The sequence below is a fragment of the Spinacia oleracea genome, chromosome 4 (genome assembly GCF_020520425.1).
Source record: "Spinacia oleracea cultivar Varoflay chromosome 4, BTI_SOV_V1, whole genome shotgun sequence".
In the NCBI taxonomy this organism is placed as follows: domain Eukaryota; kingdom Viridiplantae; phylum Streptophyta; class Magnoliopsida; order Caryophyllales; family Amaranthaceae; genus Spinacia; species Spinacia oleracea.
The window spans coordinates 55541192-55554092 of NC_079490.1; positions in this window are offsets into that span (position 1 = coordinate 55541192).

Below are 12901 nucleotides of genomic sequence, written 5' to 3' on the forward strand. Positions count from 1 at the left end.
ATACTCAAAACTACTACTCAAATTGTTTGATCCCAAAATAATTATACACTTAATTCCCAAAATTGAATTCATCTCATCAAGAATAATCACCAATCTAAGGCTTTGCTACAACTCACATACACGCAAGTACATCAAACCATGAATATAATTCCAAAAAAAAGCAACAATCAGCAAACTCAAAATATAACGCCAAGTAAATCGCATCGTAAAATAATATACATAGTTATGAATGTAAATATAACCTTGGAGATCATATACAAATAATTTAAAGAGACTAAGTATGCGTAATTACAATTAACATATACAGATAATTCAAATAGACTAAGTACACGTGATTACAACTAATAATATACACGAATCATTAGAAGGGATTAAGCGTGATTACCTTCCCGGATAAAAATACCAAATAGTAAAATTCAAGGAAATGAAACACAATCAAGTACGGGGTGCGGCTGCTGCTCGATCAATATTGATATGACCCGCATGAGTGTGTGGTGGTTCGAAAAGTTTGATAAAGAAAATTAAATATGTGTGAGCTAATAGATCATGTGCTACAAAGGAAGATTTGATGATTTATGAAGAAGATGAACAAAGGAAAATAGTGTTTATGATTGTACAAAACTCACGCACAAGCCACGATAAAAACAATGACGGCTAATCACTACTTTATTAGAAATAGTTAGGGTTAAAACCATATTTATAATGTTTCGTAAATAAGGGTCCTATTAAAGATTAAAATAAGTTTTATAACTTAATAAAAATAAAAATATATCATTTAGTTTAGAAAAACTCACTTAATAAATAAATATAACCTTATTTTAGCTATAAACATATTTTATAAAATAATAAAATACTAGGATATTACATGAGTCATACTATGAAACTTTGGGAGCGGATTATTGAGCAAAGACTGAGGAAAATTGTGAAAATTTCGGAGAACCAGTTTGGATTTATGCTTGGGAGATCGACTATGGAGGCCATTTATCTTATAAGGCAACTAATGGAGAATTATCGGGATAAGAAGAAGGACTTACATATGGTTTTCATAGATTTGGAGAAGGCGTATGATAAGGTACCAAGGGAAATCCTTTGGTGGGCATTAAGTAAGAAAGGAATTCTGAGGAAGTATATTGATATCATCAAGGACATGTATGAGGGAGTTAGCACGAGTGTGAGAACTAGTGTTGGTAAGACCGAAGAATTCCCCATTACGATTGGAGTGCATCAATGTTCCGCACTTAGCCCGTTTCTTTTTGCTATAGTCATGGACGAATTGACGAGGTCAATCCAAGATGGTATTCCCTGGTTCATGATGTTTGCAGATGATATTGTGTTGATTGATGAAACAAAAGAAGGAGTGGAAAGTAAGTTGGAGTTATGGAGACAAACGGTAGAATCTCGGGGTTTTAGGCTGAGTAGAAACAAGACGGAATATATGGAGTGTAAGTTTAGTGGAGTCTAAGTTAGAGAGACAGGGGAGATTACCTTAGATGGGAAAATCGTCCAAGGCTCTGAAATGTTCCGTTCCAAAATGATGGAGAGTTGGATGGCGATGTGGCCCATAGAATCAAATCAGGTTGGTTGAAGTGGAAAGGTGCCACGGGGTTCCTATGTGATTCAGGCATGCCCCAAAGATTGAAGGAAAATTTTTACCGCACGGCAATTCGATCGGCTTTGTTATACGGCACAGAATGCTGGGCAGTGAAACATTGTCACGTGCACAAGATGAATGTGGCGGAGATGCGCATGTTATGTTGGATGTGTGGGCATACAAGAAAGGATCGTTTGAGGAATGAGATTATTAGGAAGAAAGTAGGGGTTGCACCGATTGAGTTTAAAATGATGGAAAATCGTTTAAGATGGTTTGGACATGTGAGCAGAAGACCAAGTGATGCCCCGGTTAGGAGGATAGAAGGGGGGCAAAGTGATAGAATTGCAAGGGGTAGGGGAAGATCTAAGAAAACTTGAAGGAAGGTGATTGAGCACGATATGAGCTTTCTTGGGATTGAGGAAAATATGGCGTTGGATAGAACAGAGTGGAGGGAGAGAATATACATTGATGACTTCAGTTGATTTATACAGATTTCATGTTTTTGTTTCTTTCTATTTTTTATTTTATTTTTATTTTTATTCGTATTTTTATTTTAATTTAATTTTAACTTTATTTTTAAAATTCTTTAATTTTTTTTAATTTATATGCTATTTTGAAATATACTTATTTTACTTATTGATTTATTTTAAACTTTACTTATTTTTATTATCTCTTACAATATTTCTTCTATAATATATATACATTTTTCTCTTATCTTACTTTCATTAATTCCACTTTCTCTTCCTTGTTTTTTTTGACGATCTCGATCCTACGACGATTCATGTTAGCCGACCCCAAATCATGTTGGGACTAAGGCTTTGTTGTTGTTGTTGTTGTTGTTGTTGGGCTGGCTGGGCTGGGGTGGGGGTATTTAAAAGATTTTATCTTATTTGTCCCTTTGTTATAAAGGAAAAGTCACGAATAAAAGGATACTTTTCTTTCAAAATTATATCCTACCTAGTTTTAAGCTCGTTTGGTGTTAATATCTTGTGCTTAAAAGCTTAAATTCTACTTCGTATGTTTAGTAAGTATTTTTTGTTATATCTTTAATACTGTGTTATGTTAAACTTTTTTGATGATGAATATGATGATTAATAAAGATTTGGTCTGATACTTGTATCTAAATACCAATACGCTAATCATTTAAAAGATAAATACAATACTTATGTATTTACTTGATGTTAATTATATTATCCTAACTAAGCTAAATAACTTTGAAAGTCAAGTGATTAACATATTTTGTTGAAAGTATTGAAAGTTCAAACTCTTCATGGTCACACCACATAGTATGATATATAGGCTCCCGTAAGAACACTTCTTACGGTGAGAACACTTTCTTACGGTAAGAACACCTTTTTAACCGTTGGATGTAATTTAATCTAACTGCTGATATATGTCCATTACTAATGGCAAGTTTTGTAATTTTGCTGAAGTTTTTTTTGTTTCCTTTTTTATTTTCTACGAATATTTTTCTCTCTCTAATTTTTTTTTGCTTCTTTCTCTCTCCTCTTCTTGCGCAGCCATCTTCAATCGAACACGAAGAAAACAAATCGGATTTCGTTTAAATTCTTCATCAAATTAATTAAATCTCCTATGTTTACTTTGATTATCGGATTTCGATTTCAAATTTAGTTGATTATTCTCAACGGATCGATTTTGTTCATCAAATTTTTCCCCAGAATTTTCTTGAATTGTCGAAGGTATGTGAAGACTAATTGAAATTATTTATTTGTTGTTTGTTTATGTTATTGTTATTGTATTTATGTAAATTCGGCTTTTGATTTTGTTTTTCGAATCATATTTGTTTTGATTGTTGTTTTGATTATGAACTTTTTCGTAATTTGATTTTCATTCGATTTCTGGCTTTTTAATGTTTTTAAATTGTTTCTGTTTGATTTCGTGTTAGTTTTTTTGTTGTTGTTTTGGATTTAATCTCTGATAATTCTTTATTTTATTTTTCAGGTTATTTGTGCTCTGTTTTTATTTTTAATGGCTACCGCTGAAGTTGATATGTTATCTCATGGTTCTAGTTCATCAGTTACTCAATCAGGTATGATTTAATTCTCGCCCTGATAGTTGATAATGTTCTAAATTTTTTTCAATCATGTTCTAAATATTTCTTCTTATGTTCTTTAGATCTTATACATTTGTCTGTACTCTTATTCATCTTGTAACATTTTTTTTATGTTCTAACTATTTGTTTTTATGTTCTGTACTTTTTTTTGCATCTTTGTGAATTTTAATTTCATTTTCTAAAGTTTTTATTTCATATTCTAAATTTTTGGTTTTATGTTCTGCACATTTTATGTACTGGTCTGAACTTTTATTTTATTTTATTTTCTGCAGTTGAAATTATTATTAATGAACCATCAAGTTCTTCTGTTGGTACTCCTAGATTGTTTACTTCGTTGAGTCCTGATGGTACTAGAGAATGGATTCCTTCTTGTTCCGAGGAGTTAAAACCTATTGTTGGAATGAATTTTAAAGATCTTGAGGAAGGTTTATCCTTTTATAAAGCTTATGCTACTGCTTCAGGTTTCACTTCTAGAAAAAGTACTACTACAAGAAGGAAGAAGACCGGTGTAGTTGTGTTCCAGTATGTTGTATGCAATAAAGAAGGTTTTAAGGCGTCTCGTAAGCTTATTGTGGAAGCTGTTGAAGAAAAATCAGACAAGGCTCGTTCTACATGAAGGCGAATGCTTACTCGTGTTGGTTGTGGTTCTCAAATGTGTATGAAAAACATTAATGAATCATATGTTGTGACATATTTCAAAGAAGAACATAATCATCCTCTATACACTCCTGGTTGTGCTAAATTTCATAAACATGGGAGGAAAATGAGTCTTTTGCATAAGAAGATTATTATTGATAATTCAAAGGTGTTTTTTATTCTTGTGTTCCAATGTTTCCTTCCTATGTTCTAATATATTTTGTGTATGTTCTAAATTGTGTTCTCTGTTTTCTTCCACGGGTTAACATTGGTCCAGTGAAGTCCTTTAGAATAATGAAGGAGTTAACTGGATCATATGACAATGTTGGTGCATCAAAGCAAGATTTCAAAAAATTTCAGAGAGATTTGAAGGCATTAATTGAAGGATCCGATGCACAAATGTTTATCAACAATTTTCAGAATAAAAAGTTATTATGGAGTGCGTTCTTTTTTGATTATGAGTTAGATGTAGAAGGTCATCTCTGTAGAGAATTTTGGGCAGATCCAATTTGTAGAAAGAATTATGCTCTTTTTGGAGATATGGTTTCATTTGATACCACATTTAAAACAAATAGGTAATGTTCTATTCTTTATGCTTTATGATCTAAACTTTTTGTTGTTATGTTCTAAACTGTTCTGTTTTTTTCCTAGGTATAATATGATATTTGGGCCATTTACTGGAGTTGATCACCATAAAAAGTGTATACTTTTGCTGCTGTTCTTATATCTAATGAGGATATAGTGTCTTTCGAGTGGGTTTTTAGAACATTTGTGAAGGCAATGGGAGGTAATGAGCCTCTTTGTTTGATTACTGATGAAGATCCTGCAATGAAAGTTGCTTTTCCTAAAGTTTTTCGGTCTACAGAGCATCGGTTTTGCATGTGGCATATTATGAAAAAGATGCCTGATAAAGTGTGCCGTGATCTTCCACCAGATTCTGACTTTCTACAAAAGATTTGCAAAGCTGTTTGGAGTGTAGAGATTGAACTGGCTAAGTTTGAAGATAGGTGTGAAGGAAATAATGTCCTTGGTCCAAGTATGCATTTAATGGTAAGTCTAATAAATGCGGTTTAGTATTAATTATACAAGTTAATAATTCAGTGAGATCAAGTGAACTGTATGCCTAGCTAGAGACCGCTTCAGTTCAAGTGGATTAATGATATTAATCCACAACTTACTCTTGACTGAACCCGTAGGGTCACACAAATAGTACGTAAACTGATCAAGTATTTAATGGCATTAAATACTCCATCTATGGATATTCGGAATCGACGGATCTTGGTTTCAGTGGGAGCTGAGATCGTCAAAGGCAAATAATGAATACTCCGAAAACGATGATATTGCCGGAAACGGAAATATGGATCGTATCGGAAATATAAATATTATCCAAGTCGTAGATGTTGCCGGAAACGGAAACATGGTACGTATCGGAAAATATTATCGGAAATGGAAATATTGCCGGAATCTGAAATATTGCCGGAAACGGAAATATTGTCGGAATCGGAAATATTATCGGAATCGGAAAATAATTCCGGAAATGGAAATATTAAATATTCGTTCGAAACGGAAATTAATTCCGGAATCGAAAATGTTAAATATTGTTCGTATCGGAAATTAATTCCGGAATCGGGAAATTAATCGGAAGCGCGTCATACGAATTAGCATCGGACGAGCTTGCTAGACGAAGGCCCAGCGTGAAGCCAGGCCCACGTCCAGCAAGCCTGGCACGTCTCACAGTAGCCCAAGGCCACGCCAGGCCCAGCGCAAAGGCCAGGCCCAGCGCGCGCCTAGGTTGCGAGCACAAGGCAGCACGCGTGGGCTTCATGGCTGCGTGGGCTTTGCGTATGTGCGGGCATGGCCTGCGCGCATGCGGGTCATGCTCGTGTGTGCTTGCGTACGAAACCTAAACCATGTAGGATTCGTTTAAAGATTAAATTCCTATGTCTACTGGATAAATTAATTAATAGAGTTTTAATTAAATTCAGATTAATTAATTCGTTTCCTAGTAGGATTCCAATACCTTTTCCATACCCTATAAATAGGTGATCAATGCTCACAATTTATAACGAGTTTTCTAAGTATTCAAGAGAGTTTTAGGCATAAAATTCAGTCACTTATTTGCTTCATAATAACCGAAAATACATAGTACCTTTGGGGGAATTCTAGTTAATTAAACCTAAGGCGGATCCGGACGTGCTGTGGACTTTCTACGGAGGGACGACACTTGGAGTCCTAAAGACTTGTTCTTGTTCGGTTCGGGCGCAGCAAGGGAGGGCACGCTACAAAGAGTATGCATCCTAAATTATGCTAATTGTTATGTGGCAATTAATTTGGAATCCTGGCTTTTATGGTTTTTCCGCATGATTTATATTCATTTATATGTATCATATGCATGTTTAAGTTATTTATTGCTTTAAATATGTCTTAATTATGCATGAGATTGTGGCTTGATTATGTTGCATGATTAAGGATTTTAGTTCACTTAAAATCTAACCAACATAGTAAGAGCCTTAAGTTCCAAACTTTAAAATTGAGTTAAAAGGTGCCATGCCAAAATAACACTTACTTGGATAAACCTTTACATCAATCTTAGTAATAGTTTTCCGCCATAGCGAGGTGTTACTTATTGATTCTAAAGGGGTAAGGTACACAAATAATTGTGAGTACATGTTAGTTTTGGTGAAACTCAATGATATAAGTAAGGAGTCCTTTTATGTCGTGGCAAATGGGATAGGTTTACCTAATAAGTTCTTAGACGTACCTATCAACCAAGAATAGTTTCTAGACTATTAGCAAAGGCTTTGCTTACCTAAAATATTTTAGAATTGAGTCTAAATACATAATGTGCTTAATTCTTCAATGATTTAAGGATCTTGGAATCATTTTATTCACACCTGCCGGAACACATAACTTGAATAAAATGCTTAATGAATAATAAAATTATGCATGTTTGCTAGAATTTAAAGTTTATTAAGAGAAACTGTGAATGGTTATTTATTTGTTTATTCTTTTTATTGTAGTTTAACTATGGCAAACAACAATCAAAACATCATAATGGGTTCTGAGCTTATGGTCAAGCTGAACCTAACAAATTTTCTTGAATGAGAGCTAAGCTAGTTGAAGTAGTCAGACTCAATGGACTTGAGTATATACTGTTCCATCCCATGCCAAGCCACTATGCCAGAGACATGACGTACCCCTGAAAGATTTGCCGCCTGGGATGCGGATCTCAAAAAGGTTAAGAGTCTCATGCTGAACAATATCCCTGATGAATGGGTTAGAAGGTTTGTAGCTTACGAACCTTTTACGCTCATCAAGAATCTGAGGGATATCTGTCGTGGAAACACGGAGGATAGGGACCTAAACGTCCATGAGTTGATTGAATCAATGTCTGGTCTAAAGGTTAGTTCTCCTAACAGGTGTTTTAGGATGGAGGTCCAAGAAACACATGTTCAGCTCCTTCGCACTAAACAGAGGGTAGGCGTCCCACTAAGGTTCCATGTGGAGCTTATACTTTCATATTTTGATCGCCTAAGTCTGCTAGGAACACCAATAAGCAAAAGGATGGCAGTCTCTATCTTGCTCAATTCACTGCACAGTGGGTTTGGTCGCTTCAAGCAACTATACCTAAGTGAACCAAGAGAAGAAACAGTTACAGAGTTTGTTCACCTTGTCAGAAAGGCTGAGATAATACTCGACAGTGAAGCCAAAGATTTACTCAAGGCTAAAGGGAGACCTTTCAAGAAAGGTGGAAAGTCCAAGGGCAATGCTGAGTCAAGAAAGAAGACAAAGCAGGACAAGTCCACATCAAGCTGTCTTTATTGTGATGGAATAGGCCATTACAAGAGAGAATGTCCAAAGCTTAAGGAAGATAAGAAGAACGGAACAGTCGTTCCATCCTCAGGTATTTTCGTTATAGACTGTATACTTGCTAATTCAACTTCTTGGGTATTAGATACAGGTTGTGGCTCACACTTATGTTCCAATTCGCAGGGACTAAGAAGAAGTAGAAGGTTAAGCAAGGGTGAAGTCGACCTACGAGTGGGAAATGGAGCACGAATTGTTGCATTAGCTGTAGGAACTTATTATTTGTCGTTGCCCTCTGGGCTAGTTTTGGAACTGGAAGATTGTTTCCATGTTCCAAGTCTTACTAAAAACATCATTTCTGTTTCTTGCTTAGATGCTAAGGGATTTTCCTTTTTAATAAAAGACAATAGTTGTTCGTTTTATTTTAAAGAGATGTTTTATGGATCTGCTTGATTAGTCAATGGACTTTATTTATTAGATCACGACAAACAAGTTTATAACATAAATACCAAAAAGGCCAAAAAGAATGATTCAGATCTCACCTATCTGTGGCATTGTGGATTAGGCCATATTAACTTGAAACGCATAGAAAGACTTCAAAAGGAAGGAATTCTAGAACCATTTGACTTAGAGGATTATGGTAAATGCGAATCATGTTTACTTGGCAAAATGACAAAGCAACCTTTCTCTAAAGTTGGAGAAAGAGCAACTGAACTATTGGGACTAATCCATACAGATGTATGTGGACCAATGAGTACAAATGCTAGAGGTGGTTTCAGCTACTTTATCACTTTCACTGATGACTTCAGTAGATATGGTTATGTCTACCTAATGAAGCATAAGTCTGAATCCTTTGACAAATTCAAGGAATTTCAGAGTGAAGTAGAGAATCAATTAGGCAAGAAGATTAAGGCACTGCGATCTGACAGAGGCGGTGAATATCTGAGCTATGAATTTGATGACCATCTGAAAGAATGTGGAATTCTATCAGAATTGACTCCTCCCGGAACACCTCAATGGAACGGTGTGTCGGAACGGAGGAATAGAACCTTGCTAGACATGGTTAGATCAATGATGGGTCAGGCCGAACTTCCAATAGAATTTTGGGGACTTGCACTAAATACAGTTGCACTCACTATAAATAGAGCTCCGTCTAAAGCTGTTGAAAAGACACCATATGAGTTATGGTTTGGAAAGCCTCTAAAAGTGTCTTTTCTTAAGATTTGGGGATGTGAAGTATACGTTAAATGATTAATTTCAGACAAACTTCATCCAAAATCCGACAAATGTATCCTTGTGGGCTATCCAAAGGAAACAAAGGGGTATTACTTCTACAATACATTTGAGAAGTTTCAAGGAGAAGAAGAGATATCAGAACTACAGCTCAGACTGTGGGGCTTGCTGAGGTCCATTTGAATGGGGAGGATTTGGTTGTTGGTAGTGATGGAGTGGACTTCTCAACTGATCCACCATGAACACCAGTACCTGGAATGTGAGGGGATTGAATGATCCCATTAACGTAGTTGAAATAAAGAAGTTTTTAGCTAGTAATAACATTAGTGTTGTAGCTTTGTTAGAAACTAAGGTTCAGGAGAAGAATAGTAGTAAAATTCAGAAGAAAATAGGGATTGGGTGGCACTGGATTATGAATTATGAGCACTCTCCTAGGGGAAGGATTTGGATTGGCTGGAAGCATGCTTTGGTTTCAGTTCAGCTTCTTCACAAAACTGAATTCTGTGTTCACTGTAATGTTGCTACAAAGAATGGACTTTTTAGTGTTATCTTTTCAACTGTGTATGGTTTACACTCTGTTGATACTAGAAGACCTATGTGGAGAGAGATTACTACCTTCAGTAGTACTGTTACTTATCCTTGGCTAGTCATGGGAGATTTCAATGCAGTTTTATTAGCTGCTGATAGGGTAAATGGCAATGCAGTTACTGAGGGAGAAACTAAAGACTTTGATAGCTGTATGGATGCTGCAGGGTTGGCTGAGCTTAAAAGTTGTGGGAGTTACTACTCTTGGAGCAATAAGGGACAAGGTAATTTGAGAATTTGTTCCAGAATAGATAGAGCTATTGCCAATGCATTGTGGCATGCTAAGTTTGTTGATGCTGTGGTGGATTACTTGCCTCCAGGAATCTCTGATCACTCCCCTCTAGTTATGTCTTGTAATATTCACCTGGGAGGAGGGAGTAGACCCTTTAAATTTTTTAACTATATGGCAGACCATGCTCAATTTCTTGATGTGGTTAAAAAGGGATGGGATGTGTCCTGTCCAAGGAGTGGTTCCATGTTGAAGGTATGGACTAAGCTTAAAGCAGTAAAACAAGGATTGAAGGAGCTTCATCACAAAGATTTTGCTAAGCTTGATGAGAGAATTGAGGGGTTAAGGGCTGATTTGGGTCAAATTCAGACTCAATTAGCAGCTTGCCCTACTGATAGTAATGTGCAACAAACTGAGAGGGAGTGTAGGGAGACTCTTAAGAAGTTCTTTCATATTCAGGAAAGTGCATATAGACAGAAAGCAAGAATTCAGTGGCTGCAAGTAGGAGATTCTAATTCTAAATTCTTTTTTAGTGCAATGAAGGAGAGGATAGCTAGGAATAGCATTGATATCTTGTATGATGATTCTGGAAAGAAGCTAAGCATTACTCAGGAAATTCAGGAGGAAGTTAGCTCCTTCTATAAGCAATTGATTGGTACTGCAGCTAGCTCCTTGAAGGGTGTGGATGTTGGGGTGGTTAGGAAAGGGAAACAGCTTTCTGCTGCTGATGCAGAAATGTTGGTGGTTCCTATCTCAGATGCAGAAATTGATCCAGCCATCAAAGGTATTGATATTAATAAAGCTCATGGGCTTGATGGTTTCAATAGTCTGTTTTTTCTTAAAGCTTGGGGGATTGTGAAAGCAGATGTTTATGAAGCAGTGAAAGAGTTTTTCAGAACTGGAGTGATGTTGAAGCAATTGAACAACACTTCAGTTACTCTTGTGCCTAAGATACAGAATGCTTCATGTGTGAAGGATTTTAGGCCAATTGCTTGTTGTTCAGTTGTTTACAAAATTATTTCCAAAATACTTACTGCTAGAATGCAAAGTGTTATTGGCACAGTTGTAAGTTGTTCTCAATCTGGCTTCATCCCTGGTAGATCTATTTCTGATAATATTTTGCTAGCTTGTGAGTTGGTGAAGTGCTATTCTAGAAAACATATTTCTCCGAGGTGTATGATTAAGGTGGATCTGAAAAAAGCTTATGATTCCTTGGAGTGGCCTTTCTTGAAAACCACGCTGTCAGAGCTAGGATTCCCTGTGAAGTTTGTGAATTGGGTGATGCAGTGTCTTTATTCTGTTTCTTATTCTATTCTGATAAATGGTTGTCCCACAAAACCAATTCCTGCAAAGAAGGGGTTGAGACAAGGTGATCCTATCTCACCTTACTTGTTTGCTTTCGGTATGGAATATCTGTCAAGGTGTCTTGCTGCACTTGCTGATAATGTTGACTTCTCTTATCACCCTAGATGCAAAAAGTTGGATCTCACCCATATGATGTTTGCTGATGATTTATTGATGTTCTCCAGAGCTGATGAGAGTGCTGTGAAAGCTCTTTTTGATGCTTTTACCAAGTTTTCCTTGGCTTCTGGACTGGAGGCTAATTTGCATAAAAGTGAAGTTTACTTGGCTGGAGTTTCTGCCATGTTGCTTCCAATATTGTTAGCTCAATTGGGGTCCCTCAGGGGTCTTTTCCATTCAGATACTTGGGTGTACCTCTCACAACTAGGAAGCTTTCTTTTACAGACTGCAAGCCTCTCATTGATAGAACTGTTGCTAGAATCAAGAGCTGGACTTCTAAATTTCTATCCTATGCAGGCAGGTTACAACTGGTGAAATCTGTTCTTTTTGGTATCCAACTTTACTGGTGCCAGATTTTTGTTATGCCTAAAAAGGTGATGAAAGAAATTCAGAGAATTTGTAGATGTTTCTTGTGGTCTGGTACTGATGCAGAATCTAGGAAAGCTTCAATCTCTTGGGAGCAATTATGTTTTCCTAAGAGTTGTGGAGGGTGGAATAAAGCGGGAGTTTTGAAGCACTGTTGGGCTTTAGCTTTGAAGCAGGATAGGCTATGGGTGAGGTGGATTCATGCTTATTACATTCAGCATAGAGACTTCTGGACTATGCCAATTCCTAATGGCTTAACTTGGTCTTTGAGGAAAATTTGGCATAATAGAGAAGTGTTTCTGCAGGCCAATGGAGTTGATCAGTTTGTGCAGGCTGGAAAATTTAGAATTCAGAAAATGTATAAGTTTCTTCATCCAGTTGGAGCTCAGGTGGGATGGAAGAGATTGATTTGTAATAGCCATGCTAGTCCAAAGAGTACTTTCATTATGTGGCTAGCAGTGCAGAACAGGCTAGCTACAAAAGACAGATTGATAAGATGGCAGCTGAATATTGATGGTACTTGTGGCCTGTGTCAGTTGGAAAGTGAAAGCTTGGAGCACTTGTTCTTCTCTTGTTCTTATTCTAAGGAGATTTGGAGACAGGTTCTGCTTTATCTAGGTGTGACTAGAACTGTGTTGCCTTGACATGATGAAGTACAGATTGCAGTGAAGAAAAGCAGAAGTAAACAGAAGAAGGCTTGCAAGTATAGTATAGCTTTCATTGAGTCAGTTTACTGTATCTGGTTGCAAAGAAACTCTAAGGTGTTTAGGGATCATGTTGATCCAGTCAAAGATGTTGTTAGCAACATTATGTTTAATGTTGAGTGTAGATGTCAGTAGTGGCTTCTGTTTGCCTTAGC